At 39.1% G+C, this 19,514-nt stretch overlaps 1 long non-coding RNA gene across 7 annotated transcripts in view; it reads left to right on the top strand.

The window, feature by feature from the left end:
• Window positions 1-19,514, top strand: part of LOC117037596 (uncharacterized) — a 126,780-nt gene that overhangs the window by 61,596 nt on the left and 45,670 nt on the right. For all 7 annotated transcript variants that reach the window (XR_004425556.1, XR_004425554.1, XR_004425560.1 and 4 more), the window contains one exon: window positions 19,060-19,344. This is a non-coding gene — a long non-coding RNA (uncharacterized LOC117037596). The remainder of the gene's footprint in view (window positions 1-19,059; window positions 19,345-19,514) is intronic.

The raw sequence follows: 19,514 nt of genomic DNA, 5'->3' as shown, positions 1-19,514 counted from the left end.
TTCATGATTATATTTTGTAAATTTCTGCACAATCAAGTAGTTCATTTCTTTTTACTGCTGCACAGCATTTCATAGTACACATCACTATATTTTATTTATTGATTAAGTTTACTTATTGGATATCTCAGATGCATCTAACTCTCTACTTCCATTAGTGATACTAAAATATTCATGAACATGTCCCCACTCATACTTTTGCTAGTTCTCTGGAAGTATGTATCCATGAGTGAGTCTGCTGTGTATATGATTGCTTTCCAGAGTGATTGTACAATTTATACCCCCACCAGCAGTGTAAAGATCTCCACAGCCCATATCCTCTCCAGTACTTAGTATTATCCACCTTTCTAATTGCTGCCATTCAAATATTTTAAAAATAGTACTTTATTTTTGCTTTCATTTGCATTCACCTCTTTATGATGAACTTTAGCAACTCTTTATATATTAGTTATTTATTCAAACCTTTTCTGTGAACTACCTGTCTACCCTCTTAAGAAACTTATTAATTTTTCTCTTGAAACATCTTTTTCTTGCTGACTTAAGGAGTTCTTGCATATTTTGAATATTATCCCTTGCTGGTTTTAAACATTGCAAGTACCCTTTCCCATCCAATATCTGTTTGTTAATTTCATATATTGTGCACTACAATTAACAAAATTCTTAATCTTGGTGTAGCCAAATCCAACCACTCCTTTTGACTTATATTTGGTGCTTTTAAGATTTTGTTTAAAAAGACTTTCCCTACCACCTGGTCAGACAGATTTTATTTTACACTTTCTTCTATTCTTTTTATAGAGATATCATTTACATTTAGGTCTTTAATCTATCTGGAGCCAACCTTTGTGTAAGTTAAAGGTTTATGTTTTCCTTCACATAATGAGATAGTTATCTTACCATCATCTACTCAACAATTTGTCTTTTTGAATTGCTTTGTGATACAAACCTCTATCATATAACAAGTCCTTACATATACATAGATCTATTTCTGAGTTCTTGATTCTGTTCCATTGGTCTATTTTATATTGTGGGACAACAGCATTATCATCATCTATATTATGTCTTAATATCTGATGAATGAGAGTGACTACTATCTATTTGGCTCATCTTTTTTCTGTACTTTAATTAAAAATTTTGGGGCCTTTAGCCATCCATTTAAATTTTTAAATTTGTATGTTCCTCACAAATCCAGTTAAAAATTTTTATTGGAATTTTATTTACTTGCATGCATACGTGGAGAGAACGATAACTTTACTAGGTTAAATCATATCAACTGTGAACACAGTATATCTCTCTTGTTATTCAAATCTTATTTATGTCATTTTCTATTTTTCTACTAAAAGAAACAAAAAAATGAGGATTTATATTTCTTAAAATAATCTTATTTTTATTGTAAGAATCATTTGTCAAAAAGGGGTGCTTTTTTGAGTTTACTTGTGTATTTATATTAATCTTGCTAAACTTTTGTTAGCCCTCATAGTCTGTTGATTCAGTCGCATTTTCTGTGTAGATAGTCATCTTCTAATAATGATTTTTTTCTTTTCCAATCCTAACATGCCTTATGCCTTCATCCTGCCTTAAAAGGTAGGTCCTCTTTCTCTCTGAGTTCCAGAAATTGCTCCCTCTCTTCATCCTTTTGGGCCTAGGGATGTTAACGACACCCTGCTGTTGCTACTGGCGTACTACACTAATGTTTGGGGTTTCCCAACACCTTGTCTGCATGTTTGTAAACAGTCTCTTTATTAAACCCTTCTTGATTATCCTAATTTAAATGTGCCATCTGTTTCCTCTTGGGGTCCTGATCGATATGCCTTTTTATACCTGTATAGAGAAAATCTATTCCCCCCGCCACTCCTCCAGATTAACAATTACTAATAGTTTGGTGTGTATCCTTCCAAACACAGAACATATTTGTGAGATATATAACACAAACACATGTGGATAAAACAGAGACAATATTTTTTAAACTATTTTTTTTATTATTAGTTTCTGGTGTACAAAACAATGTACACCCCTCACAAAGTAAAAACCCCCTGGCCCCCAATCTACTACCCCTCTGACATCATATATAGCTGTTACATTTCCACTGTCTCTATTCCTTCTGCTGTACTCCACATCCTGTGACATTATGTATATATATGTATTATGTATAATTTTATATTATATTAAATTATACATAATATATAATTAAATTATATATTATACATAATATATAATTTAACATAATATAAAATTATATCCCTTATATATACATATTATATTAAATTATATATAATTTTATATATATATATATATAATTATAGTTGACATTCATCATTGTTCAGCTTCAGGTGTACACTGCAGTGGTCAGGCACCGACACTGTCCATGAAGTGGTCTCCCTAATAAGACAAGTGTTCATTGGACACCCTACAAAATCTTTACAACATTATTGATTTCATTCCCCAAACTGTCTTTCGTATCCCCGTGGCAATCTTGTGGTTACAGATTGTGCTTTCTAATCCCTTCACCTTCTCCCTCATCCCCACCCCCCTCCCATCTAGCAACCCTCAGTTTTTCCTCTATGTCTCTGAGACTGTTTCTGATTAGTTTGTTCATTTATTCTATTATTTAGACTCTACATATAAGTGAGATCATATGGTATTTGTCTTTCTCTGTCTGACTTATTTCACTTAGCATAATGTTCTAAAGATCCGTCCATATTGTTGCAAATGGTAAGATTTCATTCTCCTTTATGGCCAAGTAATACTCCATTGTATAAATGTACCACAGTTTCTTAATCCAGTCATCTACCGATGGGCATTTCAGTTGTTTCCATGTTTTGGCTATTGTGTATAGTGCTGCAGTAAACATAGGGATGCATACATTTTTTTGAATTAGTGTTTTGGATTTCTCTGGATAAGATACATAGAAGTGGAATTGCTAGGTCATAAGGTAGTTCCATTTCCAGTTTTTTGAGAAACCTCCATACTGATTTCCATAGTGGCTGCACCAGTCTGCAATCCTACCAACAGTGCACCAGGGTTCCCTTTTCTCCACAACCTCTCCAGTACGTGTTGTCTGTTGTTTTATTGATGATAGTCATTCTGACCAGAGTGAGGTGGTATCTCATTGTAGTTTCTATTTGTATTTCTCTAATTATTAGTGAGGTTGAGCATTTTTCCATATGTCTGTTTGCCGCCTGTATGTCCTCTTTAGAAAAATGTCTCTTCATGTCCTCTGCCCATTTTTTAATTAGGTTGCTTGTTTTATTGGTGTTGAACTGAATGAGTGTTTTATAAATTTTGGATATTAACCCCTTATCAGATATATCATTGACAAATATTTTGTCCCATTCAGTAGGATGCCTTTTTGTTTTATTGATGGTTTCCTTTGCTGTGAAAAAAATTTTAGTTTGACGTAATCCCATATGTTTATATTTCTCTTATATAATATTTCTCTGATATATCAGTAAAAATATGAAAATGAGAACTATTTTTAAAACGTGAACATTTCTGGTTGTTATTGACCTTACCTCATTTTTTAAACCCTTTCTTTTCTTGGTCCCTATAACTCTTCACAATCCTGGTACTCCTTTAAACTTTTCGATGACTACCTCTGTCTCCCTTTGGTTTATCTTCTTAAGATTAAGTGTCCAGGTTCTGTCCATAGTTTGGTCAAGGTTCTCTCACCACTCTCTCTTTCTGAGATCTATTTCTTGCCAGCTTCAATTATCATCACAATGCATATGATACCAAAATCTCTGTCTAGCCCTAAACTCTCTCCCAAATTCCTCCATTTTCATTAGTCTCTGATGGCTATCCCCAACCTGAATGTACTAACAGCAATTCAAATATAACAGGATCAAAACCAAATTCATCTCTTTCCCCCTAATCCAGTTCCTCCATCTGAGCTCCCTCTTTCTATCCCTAATCCCCTCAAGCTCCTTGTCTTCCCAGCTCAAAATGTTGGTACCATACTTGATTCCTTTTTATTGCTTTTCATCAGTCCTCTCTAGGACAGATTTTAGCAGATCATATAGCTATAGCATTCATCCAGTATTCATCTCCTTCTTCAAGTCACCACAGCCAAAATCCAATCTAATGGTCCTATCCTGGAATCTCCCAACTCAGCTCCCACCACTAGTTTTTTTCTCCCCTCGTACCTAGCAATCCAACAGATTGAGAGCCCAATCTTCCTTAAAAACATAACCTTTCCATTTTCTGAATTAAAAAATAGCTTCCCAGTATTCCCTGAATGTAAGTCTAAACTTCATGGTTTGTATCCAAATGTCCCTTTTATATCTCCTTAACCTACATGAGTCTTCATTCCATGCTCCAGTCACAGAGCCTTAGTATGTGCTATTTTCTCTGCTTAGAAAGTCTTCCTCACATCTCTGCTGCTTTAAATCCTTCAAGGTACTGCTCAGACCCTACTTCCCTAATGTGCCTTCCTTGAGACATTAATCATGTTCTACTTTGCATTATGTTACATGTATACTGTCATTTTGTTCACCAGATTAAAAGTTCCCTGAGGGCAGGGACTATTTCTTATTTATTTTTGTTTCCCTCACAGCACCTACATAACCCCTTCATAAAATTGGTAGTCAATAAAAATGCATTGAATAAATTAGTCAATGAAAACAAATCAGAAAGAATGAACCAAGTTTTTTCTTTTTTGCTGAAGATTTAGAAAGCTTTTTGTTTTTTTTTTTAAATAGGCTTTTAAAATGCATGCCCACCTATATTCTGTAACTGTTGTTTATTTTAGACTTTTAAAAGATTATAAAGCCTAGAATGCAGTTCAACCCAAGGAACGATTGATCACAACATGACCCATAATTGTTGTATGGTCTCTAATCAAAAGTAAATGTGACTGTGGCACAAGCCAATCTTTCTATAGAGAAAGAATAGAATTAATTGGGCCTTTCATTCTTCTGGGACTTTCACTGAAATATTCCTTGTGGTCACTTCCTCTTTAGCGACACTACTATCCAAATCTATTTGAATGGAGTTGCCTTACTGTATTTTTGTAGATAATCAGTGCAAACAAAAAATAAACATGGTAAGTCTGTCTGTCAGAAGTTGAATGTGTTACGTGACCAACTCATCTTAAAAGCTAGACTGTGAGGTGTTATATAATGTATAAAATAAGAGAACAACTCGTGGTTTCAAAGGTGAAGTGACACAGGGAACAATAGATCTGTTTACTATTTCAGTGTGAAGAAAAGATTAAACTCCTTTCTTTCTTCCTTCCTTCCTTCCTTCCTTCCTTCCTTCCTTCCTCCCTTCCTTCCTTCCTTCCTTCCTTCCTTCCTTCCTTCCTTCCTTCTTTCCTTCACCTATCCCTTGTGCCTGTCATCATGGTAGGCACTGGAGATATCAAGTAGAATAAAGACCTGTAACCTTCTTTAAAAGGGAGACAGATTTATAAGCAAAGATTAGAAAAATTTTAAATGGAAAGTTTGTGCCAAACATAACAGTAGGACAGAAAAAGAAAAAAACAATGATTGTTACATATGGTTTTCTCCTTGAGAACCTTTGCTGATCTAGTTTTCTATAACTTATTATAAAATGTCACCATTGGACAAAATCAGAAATAAGAGAACATATTATAAGACTTAAGCATTTGAATAATTTGTAATAGCTACATTGCCCTGGAAACTTCAATTCATTTTAGCAACGTGATGAGATCATTGGTCTCATAGTTGAAGAAAAAGCATGCAGCATTGCAGGGCCTGAAAAGAACATGTGATTATAAGTATTTAAAAGCAAGTGCTAGTCATTATTATTTTCCTTAGGAGGGAAAATGTTTGTTTACTTCACATCATATTTACCTACGTCAGATTTCTTATCTCTGAGCTAGATGAAACATTTTAATTCTAAGCAAAACCACAAAGCACTATTTCTCAAAATACATATTTAATTAATTGGTTATTTACTTGGTGGTGTCCTCATTGGACTGTGAGCTTCTTCTAGGCTGAAGACTATTTCCTATTTATCTTTGCATTTAATACCTAAGCACAATTCAATTTATGGCACATAGCAAACAATAAATACTTGTTAAATGAAAAATGTGAATGTAGACCTTTAGATCCTTACCAGCTCTCAAGATTTCAGTTTTCTAATGCTCATCATTTATATCTTTTTCTTATCCTCGTTCAACTAATATGAACAAGGAGAGGGGAGGATTTCCAAATAGTCTAATATATAGTATATCGGTGTTTCAACAAACTAAAGCCTTAAGAATTACCAGGGAACTTTAATTTGGAAGGAAGGAAGGAAGGGAGGGAGGGAGGGAGGGAGGGAGGGAGGGAAGGAGGGAGGGAGGGAGGGAAAAGGAGGGAAGGAGGGAGGAAACCTTATTAATATTTCAACTCAAAATTGTACACTTCCTGAAAATGTTCCTCTTGTTGGGTATCTGTGAGATACCTTGAACAAATAAAAAACTGCAGACATGGCCCTAAACTTCACTTAAATGATTGTATTTATTATTTTTATTTTTCTCCGCACTTTTGTTATAGTTGCTGTGAATGACTTGGAACATGCAAAATATGTTAAGCAAGAAACAGCCCTTACCTGAAGAGTTAGCAGTTGAAAGGCACAAAGAGGAACAATGGATTTAAAAACCTCTTGAAGAACAGCCTTTTGCTGCATATATGCCAGGCAAGACAGTATGTGGCAGGAAAAGAGTTGGGGAAGCTGCTTTAAAAACCTATTAACTAGAAATGTGAAAAAGCAGGGAACAATTGGGAAAGGAGGGAGGTGCTCACTGCTTAAAAGGCTTTTAAATGTGACCATATTTTTGTTGGCTTTTTGCCTGCGACATAAAATGAGGATGGTGTACTGAATGGCTAGCTGGCTGCTGAAGGTGGAGTGAATGGAAGCTAGGCTAGGAAGTCAAGGCTGAATTTTGAGACGTTACTCTGGACCGTATGCAGCTGGTGAGACAACTCTCAAGAATGATTTAGTGCAGTAAACACAAAATTCAGTCAGCCTGCTCAATCACCCTTTCATTCTTGTTTCTCTTGATCCCATAAATATTTGCCTATGCAGTCTTTGCTGCAGATATTAAGGAGTTAATAAATTAGCCAGCCAAGAGGCAGGAATAGAGAAAAGCCGTAGAACTTAGAATTGAACAGCTGACAGCAGATTCTGCAGGTGTGAGATAGGAATCAGCTCGGCATTTTCTCCATAGCACAATTTTCTCTGGGCTGCGGCCTGATTTTTCTGGCCCCTTCAGGACAAGCTGAGTTCTAAGGGAGAGAATTGCAGGGGATCTTGCTCTATTGATCCTATGAACTCTAACCTACTTTAAGAAGGAAGCAATCTCCTTCTATGTTTAGACTGATACTATTACATATTGGTGGTGGCCTTGTAGGATTTCAGTATCATGTTAGGAAAGGAAAAATACTCTAGAGGCCATCCTGCTGAAATAAGAAATGGTAGCTTAAATGGCACAACACAATGAATCAGACTCCTGCAATCAGGTGTCAAGGGGCGAGCCTGTGCGTGCGTGTGTGTGTGTGTGTGTGTGTGTGTGTGTGTGTGTGTGAGAGAGAGAGAGAGAGAGAGAGAGAGAGAGAGAGAGAGAGAGATAGAAAGAGAGAGAGAGAGAGAGAGAACAGGGATCACTACTTGCCTTTAATATATAAGTCCCACAGCAAATAGTGAGGTCAAAACAGAGTAGGGGAAAGGAGAGGAATGGACTGCATTAAAATGTGTATTTCTTATAGACTACTTTATATCATATTCTTCTAGCCATTCCTTTTGCTGGGAATGGACATTCAAGGCTAACTCCACATTGTTCCAGTTCTTCCAAATCTTTTTGACTTATAGTGATAAAAATACAACTTGAAAGTGTTCAGTATGATCCCTTGGTTAACAAGACATTCTAGTGTTTCTTCTGGAAAGGGCTTTTGGTTGCCTGCAAGAGTGATAGTGACTGATTAGATTCATAAGAAAATTAATTTCATAATTTCTTTTCTTATGCTGGTGAATATGGCCTATGTATCCAAACCCTTTTGACCAAACTCTTTTATGAAATATGTATTTGGGAAAAGGATAGAAAAACTCAGAGATCTGAGACTTTTTTCTAGGTAGGACTCCAGAAAGGACAGATAAATGCCTTTAGTTATCGATAGTCAAAATGGAAGCTAGTATCTACATTAAATCTCATTTTGGATCTTCTTTTTCTCTAAGGTCTACTTTGTGTCTCTAAAATCCTATGCTTCCACTTTCTGCTTCTAAAACAGAAGATCCTAGGACTTAGATCATAAAAGATTAGCTGCTTTCGGAAAGACTAGCCTTAGAGAGCTCTGAAAAAAATCTCCCCAATCCAAAAATATCTTCTCAGACTTTTTATGGGGGTCTAAAAAATTCCACCTTTAGAAGTCTTAATATTTAGAGTAAGTCTTTGTCCCTTCATGACAAATTCAATTTCAAAAGACAGTAAAATTAAATGAACATAAAAATCCAAAGATATGTATACTACATAATTCTTAAGTATTTGTGGTCCAAAGATCAGAAAGGAATATAGAAAATTTAAGTTACTTATGGCGTTATTTTGGTAATATTATAGATTACATTTTCCTTTTAAAATTTCCTTGTGCTTGTAATAAACATCAGTAAGAAAAAAATTAATATCACTTTTAAAGATTCTAATTCTGCTTGACTACTGTATCCCTCTAGCTATTGGAACCTTAAAAATAAATACATAAAATTTTAAAATAAAAAATAAAAGAGTACTCCTCAATAATATAGAGATTGATTGATTTAAGGAGAAACACATAAAACTCAACAAATATTCATTTACAAGCTAATGTGCATTTATTATGGGGACAGCACTTTGTTGGGTCGTACAAAAAATGTAAAAATGACCAAATCTGTGCCCCACCCCATTTAAATACCTTCTGGCATTACAGCTAGTAACTTTGAAGAAAGAATACTGTTATTATCAGTCATTAGTACCTTACGGTGAATCCATTTATTAGCCATTTGTTTCAGATTTTGACAAGCGGAAGCATGGGGCAAGCCTGAGACACTACCTAGGGAAGATCAGCCTGGATTAAGATCCTTAATGAAGGAAAACGAGGGCAGTGGGCATAAGCGGGGAGAGGCGATAGCACAAAAGAGGGAAGAGGATGAGAGCATGCTGACTGCAAACTGTCGCTTTCAGAGGGTTGATCAGAGCTAGCTTTGACTCCTAGGACATAATTTTCAACATATAAAATGGACCCCTAGCAAAGTATTTTGCCTATCAATCAAGGAGTGCCAAGTAATCAAGGAGGAATATTTATAGACAAATATGCCTTCACAGTATAAACTCTGAAATAGTATGTATTTCCTTATAAGCCAGCACCGCAGTTTTAGCCCAGTAATTTTTGAAGCTCATTCTAATATCTGATGTTGGAGGTACCTTGTTCTATTATTCTGTTCCAAACATTTAAAACCAGATGGAAAATGTAATGCCCTTAAGGAGTCAAATTCATCATTAAAAGTAAAGCATTTCCAAGTAGTTAGGGAAATGGGTTACTTTCTCTTTTTTTTCACCTTTTCTAGACATCAAAATATATTGATTTTCCCTCCCTGGTAAAGAAATGTGGCATTGAGAAGTATCAAATGAACCTACTTTGACAGACTTCGAAATGATACTACTCAGCTATCATTTTTAAATGTTTCTCTTTGTGAGACTCATTTCTTAACCTGATCACTCTCTTAAGGAAGCGCTAACACTCACAGGCCCTAAATTTTCATTTGGTCCCTAATACTCGGTTTGGTAATCGGCTGTCTTCTTTTGCTCCCCATCTACCCTACCCCCAACAGCCTTATTCTCTGTCAGTATCTATCACATTTTTCTTTAGTCTCTTTCTTTCACTTTAAATCCTTCCTTTTGGGCCAAGTTTTCTGCCTTTTATATCTATATTCTTCCTTCTCTTTCTCATTTAACCCTTTCTAGACCTTTTTTATGAACTTTGAAATTTGTGACTCTTTTTTCTTTCTTCTTTTTTTTTTTACTATGGTGGCCTCCCATTAATAAAATTTTCCTTCTTCTCCAAGAGTGTTCTAAGAAAGCATAATTTCAAGCAACTATTGTCCAAATAGAGATTTCACTTCATCTGATTCTTCACAATGTGTTAATTCAAAAATATGATTTCCTACTCCTATTCTTACTTAGTATATTCTGTGAGTCTCCTTTATTATACCTTTCAATTGCAGTGTGGAAATTTTAGCTATCTGTGGTCTACTCTGAACTGTACATGGGACAGTGATAATGACCTGCTGACCCTACAGTTCTTCCTGGCTGTGGGTAGAATTGATAGCACTTTTTCAATTTCTCCCTTGTCTTTGCTTGAACATACTGGAATTACAACCTCTGACAAAGGTAACATCCCTTTTGTAGTGGAAACAAAAGGAGTGTGTAATGAATTGGTTAAGATTACATTGCATGTTTAGATGATGAAATCCAACTGCAGCTCAATTCCTTTATTTTCTCTAGCTGGGCCTGGTCTTTCAATAAGACATTATTGACTGGCATCTTCCCCAGAACAGGTGCTTTGGAATATAGTCTTGCTGCTTCGTGTTCCTTAGACTGAAAAACAGCCATAGTACAGGACCAGGGACTCAGATATGACACAATAATGCCCAGTATCTTAGGATGAGCTCTGTTGATGATCCATATCTAGGTGACACTAAAGAATGAAGGGTCCTTGGGTTGACATGACATGCTAACCCTTTTCAAATTAACTTTAGTTACTAAGATGGCAGGATGTGAATTATAGTTTTATATGTCATTTCTCTGCAAAATTCTAGGATTGAGAGGAGCAAGGAGAGGGGAGGAAGACATTTTTTTATAAGTCACCGCTACAGATGTTGGTGTACTGACATTACAAAGTGAATTTTTAATCTTTATGACTATGGAATCAATTAATGCCACAATTGTATGGTACTCACAAATTCTATTTTTTTAATCACAAAACATATCATCTCAAGTTGCTTGAAACAAATAGCAAATTGTTGGCCTATTTCTACCTTTCCCCTTATTGTACATGTACTTGTATCTTTACTTTAAAAAAAAAATCACTTAGAATTTTTGCTTTTCAAATGGTATAATGCCCATATTGACTGCAGAAAATATTTAAAATCTGTTTTTCAAAGAATGCAGATCATTTATTCATCTTTTAGAGAAAAATGATTATATTCATCTTAATTATTTTTGCCAAGGACTATAACACTAATTTTACTCTTTCTAAAAATTAAAATAGCAAACAGTTTATATAAGGTGTTGATAATTACCTATATTATTGTACTGCTGTGACAGATGTTGGCAAAAAAGCCTAAAATGCCTACAGCTGTGCACTCCATGACATCTAGTTTATACTCAGACAGAAGGCTAACAGATGTTCTGAACTGTCACTTTGCCTAAATGTTTTTTAAAGTCTAAGGACCTGCTTTATAATTCACCAGGGTCTGGTTTGGTTTCACAGAGGTCCTCAGAATTCCCATCTGTGACAATTAATGTTAAAGACATTGATAAATCAACCCATGTTTTCCCTCTTCTTTAACAAACAGCCATCAGTTCATAGATGAGTTGTGGATTGCGAAAGCCGTTTTTTATACACATCCTAGTTGTGATATCTTTCCTTAAACACACATAGAACTGGGCTACCAGAATTCATGGAGATTTATTTTGAGCTGGGTGCATGGGAGGGCCAGGGAATCATCCGTCCTTTTCTTTTCGTACCTTGGGCGTAAGGTTAACTATTTCCAATGAACTATATTTTTCCTAGTCAATAAAAAAGTGTTTTGTTATTTTTATTCAGCATTTTAATAACTCTGCTCATAATAATGATTATTACTAATTGTGCAGCCTGATAGTATAATGGAAGAACAACATAAATGGCATCCACAAAGTATACAGCACATCTTCTCCTGCTTCATACCCTTGTACTTCCTCCTCCCAAACATACCTTCAGATCCTTCATACGGAATTACTGCCCCATGCAAAGGCCATCAAGGCCATATTTGCTGTTGCTCTTAATTTTAACAAGCTGGATTCCTGTAGTACACTTGCTTAATAGTTTAAACATTCTGTTAACAATCAGGTGTTTGGCCTATCCTGTTTTTCCTCCATTCTGTATAGAAATATAACTCCAAATAGTACATCTTTCTGGGTTTGTTTCTAAATTAGTCCCCACACTTAATTATGAGGATGAGAGGGATGCCTTATTCCTCTTTGTTATAGGCTAAGCTCTCAGTAATCCCAAACAAAAGAGCCAGTTCTGGAAGATATAGGATTTGCTAGCAGGATTATGGTCTCATAGATAATGATGTGCAGTCAGCAGAAGCGAAGCTTTATTTTAATTCAAATAAGCTAGTAAACAAACCACTGACAAGTCTGCTGGTGAGAGTAACTGGCTGCTGTTGCCACATTGGCAGCTAAATTATAGAAAATCTATTATACCCTGTTCACCATATGTTTAATTTAATACAAGATACAAATTAAACAACCCACAGTGCCTATTAAAATAACAATACTTTTTTATATTTGGATGTCTTAAAATAATTTCTACTGACCTTTTAAAGGGTGGTTTTGATATAGGTGATTATCTGGGGAGGAAAGGTAGTTAACAGAAGGCAAAAAAATTTAATTGCCTTTCTGAGAAAATAAAAATAGAAATGTTCACTGGCTTGCAGTTGTTAATAAGGTTAATTAGCAGTCATGTGTTCTGTTATTACTGTATTTCCCTCCCATCCTTTTGGTTTCTAAGGCTGGGTTTTAAGAGTGATACTTAGTTTGACCTATGTGTCAAAACCATCCTCGTGAAATCATTACCCTGATCAAGCCAGCCTATGGGTAGCCTTAAACCTGATGCCAATTGAAACCTATATTCAGAAAATTGAGTTTAAACTCTAGGTCCAACTTTGGCATGGCACAGAAATAAGGCATAGACTTTTATATTCCTCCCTCAAGTCAATCTCTTCGTAGCTAAAGATCCTAAAGAGAGCCAGAATTAAAAAGGCTGCTTTCCAGAGGAAGGAGAGAAGAAAAAAATAAGACCACACACTGTTCACAACCAATTTCCTTCTGTACCCACAACAGTAAGTAACCAATGAAGCTTGCTTGAGTCCATTTGGACTCAGTCCACCAGATTCTACCGTGTTTCCCTGAAAATAAGACCTAGCCGGACCATCAGCTGTAAAGCGTCTTTTGGAGCAAAAATTAATGTAAGACCCGGTTATATCATATAATACTATATTATAGACCCTATCTTATAGTAAAATAAGACCGGGTCTTATATTAATTTTTGCTCCAAAAGATGCAGTAGAGCTGATTGTCTGGCTAGGTCTTATTTTCAGCGAAACACGGTAAAGACCAGGCTGGGTTTGAGAATTATAGAGCTAGATTTGAAACCCAGATCTACTATTTCCCAGCTGGGTAACCATAGATATTTAACCCAGCTGGATGTTTCCTTCACTCTGTTTTTTAAAGGGGAGGTGTGATAATTCCCATTTTATAGAATTTCATGAGAATTAGATAAGAAAAGGTATCTGGTACATAATAGATGTTCATTAAAGGTTAGTTCCTTTCTTCTTTTTACCCTCAAGCAAATAGAATGTTTCTGTTTCTTCAAGAGTGAAGGGAGAATGTTAGGACAAGGGATTGGAAAGGGAAATGCAAGTATAAATTTTCCCTAGAATCAGTTTTTTTGGATCATTAACTCCTTTCCCAAAATAACTCCTTTTCTCCCCAAATTCACCACTATACTTATTCTCTTTAAAGAATGTATCAGTAAGCTACCCAGAAAAACTGCATGTCCTTGGACCTCTGAGAAATAAAGAAACAAAGAATAATCACACTTTGGGATACTTTTTCAAACTTTTATGTACATACAGTTTTTGCACTGGGTCTGTAAGTGTGTTCATGGGGCTGTACTGTGAATTGTGGTTCAAATACATGCCTATCAAATCCAACTGTGTACAGGTAGTTACAATATTGCATAAGGTGTACATTTGGAAAATATCCTCAGTTTAAGTTATTCTTGCAGTCCAGCAGATGATATTTTATCCAAAATGTAAGTTAATTTATCTTAGATTGATGCAAGAAGTCATTTTGAAAAAATGGTACCGGTAAGGATATGTCAGAGGAACATAAGACAAAAATCTCATGGCCTCTTCCCCTCAATCCACTACCCTGTGACTCAGGCTGAGAGACTAGAGATATTTCCATTTATTGAAACTTTGAAATATTGATAAAGTAAGCAATTGAAAAAAAGGGTCACAAAATGTGTGACATATTTAAATGTTTAATATTTTAAAAATTAATACTGTTAACATACAAACACAAAATGTATGATTGCATGTATAACTTCATTATACATATATATATATATATATATATATATATATATATATATCAAGAAATTGTAAAAAGCCATGGATGAATGCTCCCCAGAGGTCTTACTACCACTCTAACTATCCTCTTAGTTATAAAAACACAGCCTTCTCTCTTCCCTGTTGTCAGTCTTACAATAAAACAAAGACTGGGGGAACCTCAGTTCCAGAAGTTTGAACACGATTGGGAAAGAACACCATGCTGGTATTTGGCCACTAAGACACCAGGCCCCCTTTCGAGCTTGCACTCCCACCTTCAAAACCTCGGCTCTCCAAGTCGTGGCTCACTGCCTGGTGAGCCGCCCTGCGGAGGGGAGGGCTCTCCATCCCTGAACCTCTCTAGGTGACTCTGGTCCAGCCCTCAGGAGGACGCACGCCTCCGGACGCTCTCCCCGGCTCGCTTTTCCACGCGGCGCCCTGGAGAACAAACCAAACGGGCCGCACTGTGCGCTCAGAGGAACGAGCGGTTCCCAACGTCACTTTGACATTTGAGTCTAATCAGGGAGCTCCTGCCCGCCCGCCCGCGCCTCGCAGCAGCCCAGAGTCCCGCGAAAGAACGGAGGCAAGGGCGGTCTGGAAAGCCCGGCCAGAGGGCAACCCGAGGAGCCAGGCTGCCTTTTCGGAGCCGGGCTGTGCAGGCCTCGCCGGGAGGTGCGGGCCGAGAGCGCGGGAAACTGGGCGGCGCGCGAGGGCCGGCGGGCAGCTGGGGGCGCAGCTACTCGCGGGCCCCGGGGGAACCCCAGCCAGGCCGCCGAGCCTCTGCTTCCTAAAGAGCGCAAGTGAATGGGGCAGCCCTTTCCGCAGGGCCCGGCAAACCTAGAAGGCCGGCCGGCCAGCGGCTCTGGGAAGACACGTCCATCCTCAGCCCCAGTTGTCCCTCGGTTTGCACTGCCCAAGGCAAGGATGGGTGGGGAGGCTAGAAGGCCGAGTCTCTGTCTAGAAGGTTCGTCCAGAGGCTTTGAAAAAGCAAAGGTCCCCGTCCCTTCACGCGCTCTCGGGTGAGAATTCAGAATCTTAACTTAGGGTTTGGCTTTCAAGCACGACCTTTCCCGAGTCGCGTCCCGCGGAGGGTCGGCCTGGTCGCGCTCCCCCGTCACTTGTCACTTGGCAGTGTTGTGTTGTGTAGTTTTGTCGAAGTGAATAACGGAATGGTGTTGGGCGAGTTGAGGGAGCACCACATTCGTAGTCTGCGGTGTAGTTACTAGTCCTGGAGGCCACCATCCCCCGCGGGCTGGGGAGCCGCCACCCCCTCCGACCTGGCGCAGGCAGCTCCTCTCCGAGACCCACTCCAGGACGTCGGGCAGCAGCGGAGGACAGAACGTGAGGGTCGGCCGCCCGACGCGGCGCCCGTGCCCCCCGAGGCTTCCCTAGGACCCCGAAGCCCGAGCCCGAGGCCGCGGCGGGAGAACCGTGAGCCAGGCCCAGGGTCGGGGACCGAGCTGTCCGCGGCCGACTTATTTCCATGTGGTAGGGGTAGAGCGGCCAGTTGGTGAATGATTGATTGCTTAATGAGAGAGAAGCTACAGCTTTCACCATAGCTGATGGATAAAGCATGACACTATGCCATCTCGGTGGAACTCGTGATTTGTTATGAGTTCACTGGAACATCCAGACCCTGTTCGCGCGTATAGTGTTTCTTTAGACGCAGCACTCGCCACTTGAAAACCAGGTTTCGAGCGCGCCCCTCTTGCTAATCCCTTCGGCCATTAGTCCACTTAAATCCTCTTTTTTTATCCCCTTCCTCCAAATTTCCTCCCTCCCTCTCTCCCCTCCTCCCTCCTTTTTCTTCCTCCCTCCCTCTCTTCATCCTTCCACCTGAATCTTCGTGCTGAATGCCACTCACTCAGGACGTCGCCAGTCTAGGAGTGGTGGGGTAAACCGCCCCCCCCCCCCCATCTCCGAGGACAGCTTGCATTTGTAGAATTGGAGAGCTCAGGTTTGGCCCCAAAGCACTTTAGTGAAGTTTCCAATTCAGAGCTCATAAGTCGGTTTACATGGATTCCCCAACCCCTCAGAAAGTCATTTCTTTATCCTAGAATCTTATTGGTGGTGTGTTTTTGCTCCAACGAGAAAGGAGCTGACCAGTCAACTTAGTTTCTGGATACAGAAAGTTTATTTTATAAGCAGTTTTCCAGTTGCAGACAACTAGTTCTTAATTCCCTTACCTACCAAGGCAATTAGTCACTGTGGCCCTTCACCATCACACATGACACATTTTTAAAAGGCTCAAGTCTTCCCCCATGTCAGAATGTCACTGCATTTCGGATTTTGAAACACCTTTTGGGGACAAAACTCTTCCTGATCCTCCACAAGAGAGTAAGGCCAACTGAGAGATTTTAAACTTCCTTATGGCTGGGATTCAGTTGATAAGATGTGTTAGGTTTACTCACCTTTAGTGTCACCTTAGGCTACTCGCTGATGCCTTCCGATCTTACAGACTTAGATTCGGCCCCAAACCCTTCCCTCCATGGAGAGAGGACAGCAATTCAGATTCTTTCAGTGCTTCATAAAAAGGGAAATAGCATTTAATCAGGTTGGGGCATCCTTTGTAAGTTTTGCTATTCAGAAAAAAAAAAGAATATGATAAGGGAAGCAGAAAGAGATCATTCCATTATTTCAGTGGATTACTTTTTAGTGCCAAGTTAAGAAACACTGGAATAAACATTTTACATTTGCCCTCTCCCCCTCTATCTTTAGTTGGGAGAAGTGTTTCTACCATTGAGATTCAGTTTTGCATCATGCCCCCCACCTTTGCTACAATGCCAAAAAAAACAAACACACACTCCTTAGCCTGTTCTGTTGAAGGTCATTCTTGATTTACACTTTTCACTCCCCCCTTCCCCAACACACTAACGCTTATACAAGCACATTTTTCTTGATCCAGAGAGTGTTGGGATGTGCATAACTTTTTTAGTATTTCCCTGTCATTCTTTTCGAACTGATATTAAGGAGCTCACCCTGTTCTGTTTGTGTTTGATGTTCAGGTTTCATAGGCAAGGCTTTAATTGGTTTCTAAGTAATAGTCCCCAAGATTCCCTTCTTAGATGACTTCCAGACCAGTTGTAAACCAGTAACATTATTGTTGCTGAAAGGGAAATAGAAGCTAAGGTCACTTTTGTCAAGGGATTCATTTAAGCATTTATCCTTCTTTTATTTTGGATGCTTTGTGGGAAGAAAGGGGGAACTAAATGGAGCGGGGGACAGAGACTGAGAACCAATGAAAAATTGAAGCGATTTTCCCAGACTCTTGTCCTGCCACAAATGAAAACACATAGAGAAGAAGTCATGAACGTGGATTATTGTCTCTCTGGGTTATTGGAAGCCTGGAGAGACCTGGCATTAATTCCTATTAAACCTAGCCATCTTGCTCTGCCCTTCCCTTGCAACTCCCTCATTGCCCAAGGGTTTAGGACTTTCTCAACATTGATACCAGCCTCAGCGGGATCTAGGTGGCAGGGTTTGCCTGGTGAAGGGAAGTAAATGCTCTCTGTGGAACTGAGGAGGAAGCCAAGTGACTGCAGAACAAGCCTGAGGGAGTGCGGCGCTATGACTGGAGGGCTGTGGCCACCAGTCCCCTGGCAGGATAGCCATCAATGAGTCAAAGCTCACTAACAGTGAATGAAAGAGAGCCAAGAGTAGGACCCATTGGGTGCTAGAGGCTAAACGTTAGCTTGTTCCATTACTCCCCCTGGGCTCCCATCCTGGGTTTCCTGGGATTGAAAACCTATCCAGAGGAAAAGATAAGGATGATAAGGAAACATGCGTAGCCCCTGTCCAACATACATGCCTGGGTGGGAGCTTGCAGAGACCAGGAGACACCTCAAGTCCTCAGTGATCTGTGTGTCTGACTCACGCAGTTATGCATGGTCAACAAGGGAGGGGGGAGGAAAGCCTCACTCGTTTTCTTCACTTGCACTCTCTGGGGTTGTGTCTCCGCTCCCCCAACCCTCCGCCTCACCCCATCAGGACCAAATTGAATTGAAACGCCTTTGCCTTTGCCTGCACTGAGCCTAAAAATTCAAGATTTGATAAGATTACTGCACTGTTGATACAATTGCAGATTTTTAAAAGCCTCCTCAAAGAGACAGATGTTTGGGCTGATTAAGAATTGAGGAGGAAACCTGCAGCTGCAACAAGGAATAATCTATTGGACAAAAATTAAAATATTTTAATAAAAAATATGAAGAGATCAGCCCGACCTTGCAAGGTCTTCTGCTTTAAAAAAAAAAAAATCTTTATCAAACCCCTATTCTATGGCTTCAATAAACAGAACCCATTACCTCACGGCATCTTTTGTTGGCCCCATACAAGAGAGAACAAAATGGTTATTCAGGGGAACGCTTTCGATTTTTATTGTGGGTAGCCTACACAAAGAGCCGTGTTATTGTATTTAAAAGAACCATCTGTAGCAGAAACAATGGCATCAAATTATCTTTGAATACCCACTGAAAAAACATAAAGCTTTTTTTTTTATTCTTCTTCTGTACGGTGGGGGGATAGAGCAGTGTTAGGATAACTGACTTTTTTGTTGTTCTCTGGGTGCATTCTTCTCGCTCCCCCTCTCTCTCCCCCTCACCCTCTCACTCCTCTCTCTCTCTCTCTCTCTCTCTCTCTCTCTCTCTCCCTCTCCCTCTCTCTCTTTTAAAAAATCAGCCATTTGGGGTTTTAAGCCATAAACGATTTTTCTTGTTGCAGGGGATTGCAGTGGCAACGCTAGGCTAGGTCTTGGAGGCTGGTGTATGGCGAAGCGGTTGAAGGCAGGAGGCTGATGGAGAGACTGGGGGGAAGAAAAGCCGAAATGGATTCACGGTGCCTTGGATGGAGGACGAGAGGGGAATTGCAAGCTCCTTCAACTGTTCTGTCCGGTGAGAAGTGATCAAGCTTGGGCTGACAAGAGGCTCAGGGAGCCCTCACGTTCTTTCGCTTTTTTACCTGCCAATCAAACTGCTACAAGACAACACCCTGATCTGGCATGGACATGTAAGTAGCTTGCAACCCAACTTTGACATTCACTGCTAGCTCACTCCTCTCTGCCCACCCCCAACTCACTTTCTTCCCCTCTCATTCTATTTTTTTTTTCTTTTGACCTTTAAGAGATCTGGAAATACACCCTGTGTGGCAGTTCTTTAACACAGACAGATTTAAGCCTG

Source organism: Rhinolophus ferrumequinum, chromosome 2 (genome assembly GCF_004115265.2).
Source record: "Rhinolophus ferrumequinum isolate MPI-CBG mRhiFer1 chromosome 2, mRhiFer1_v1.p, whole genome shotgun sequence".
Classification (NCBI taxonomy): domain Eukaryota; kingdom Metazoa; phylum Chordata; class Mammalia; order Chiroptera; family Rhinolophidae; genus Rhinolophus; species Rhinolophus ferrumequinum.
This window is presented reverse-complemented; position numbering and strand designations above follow the sequence as displayed.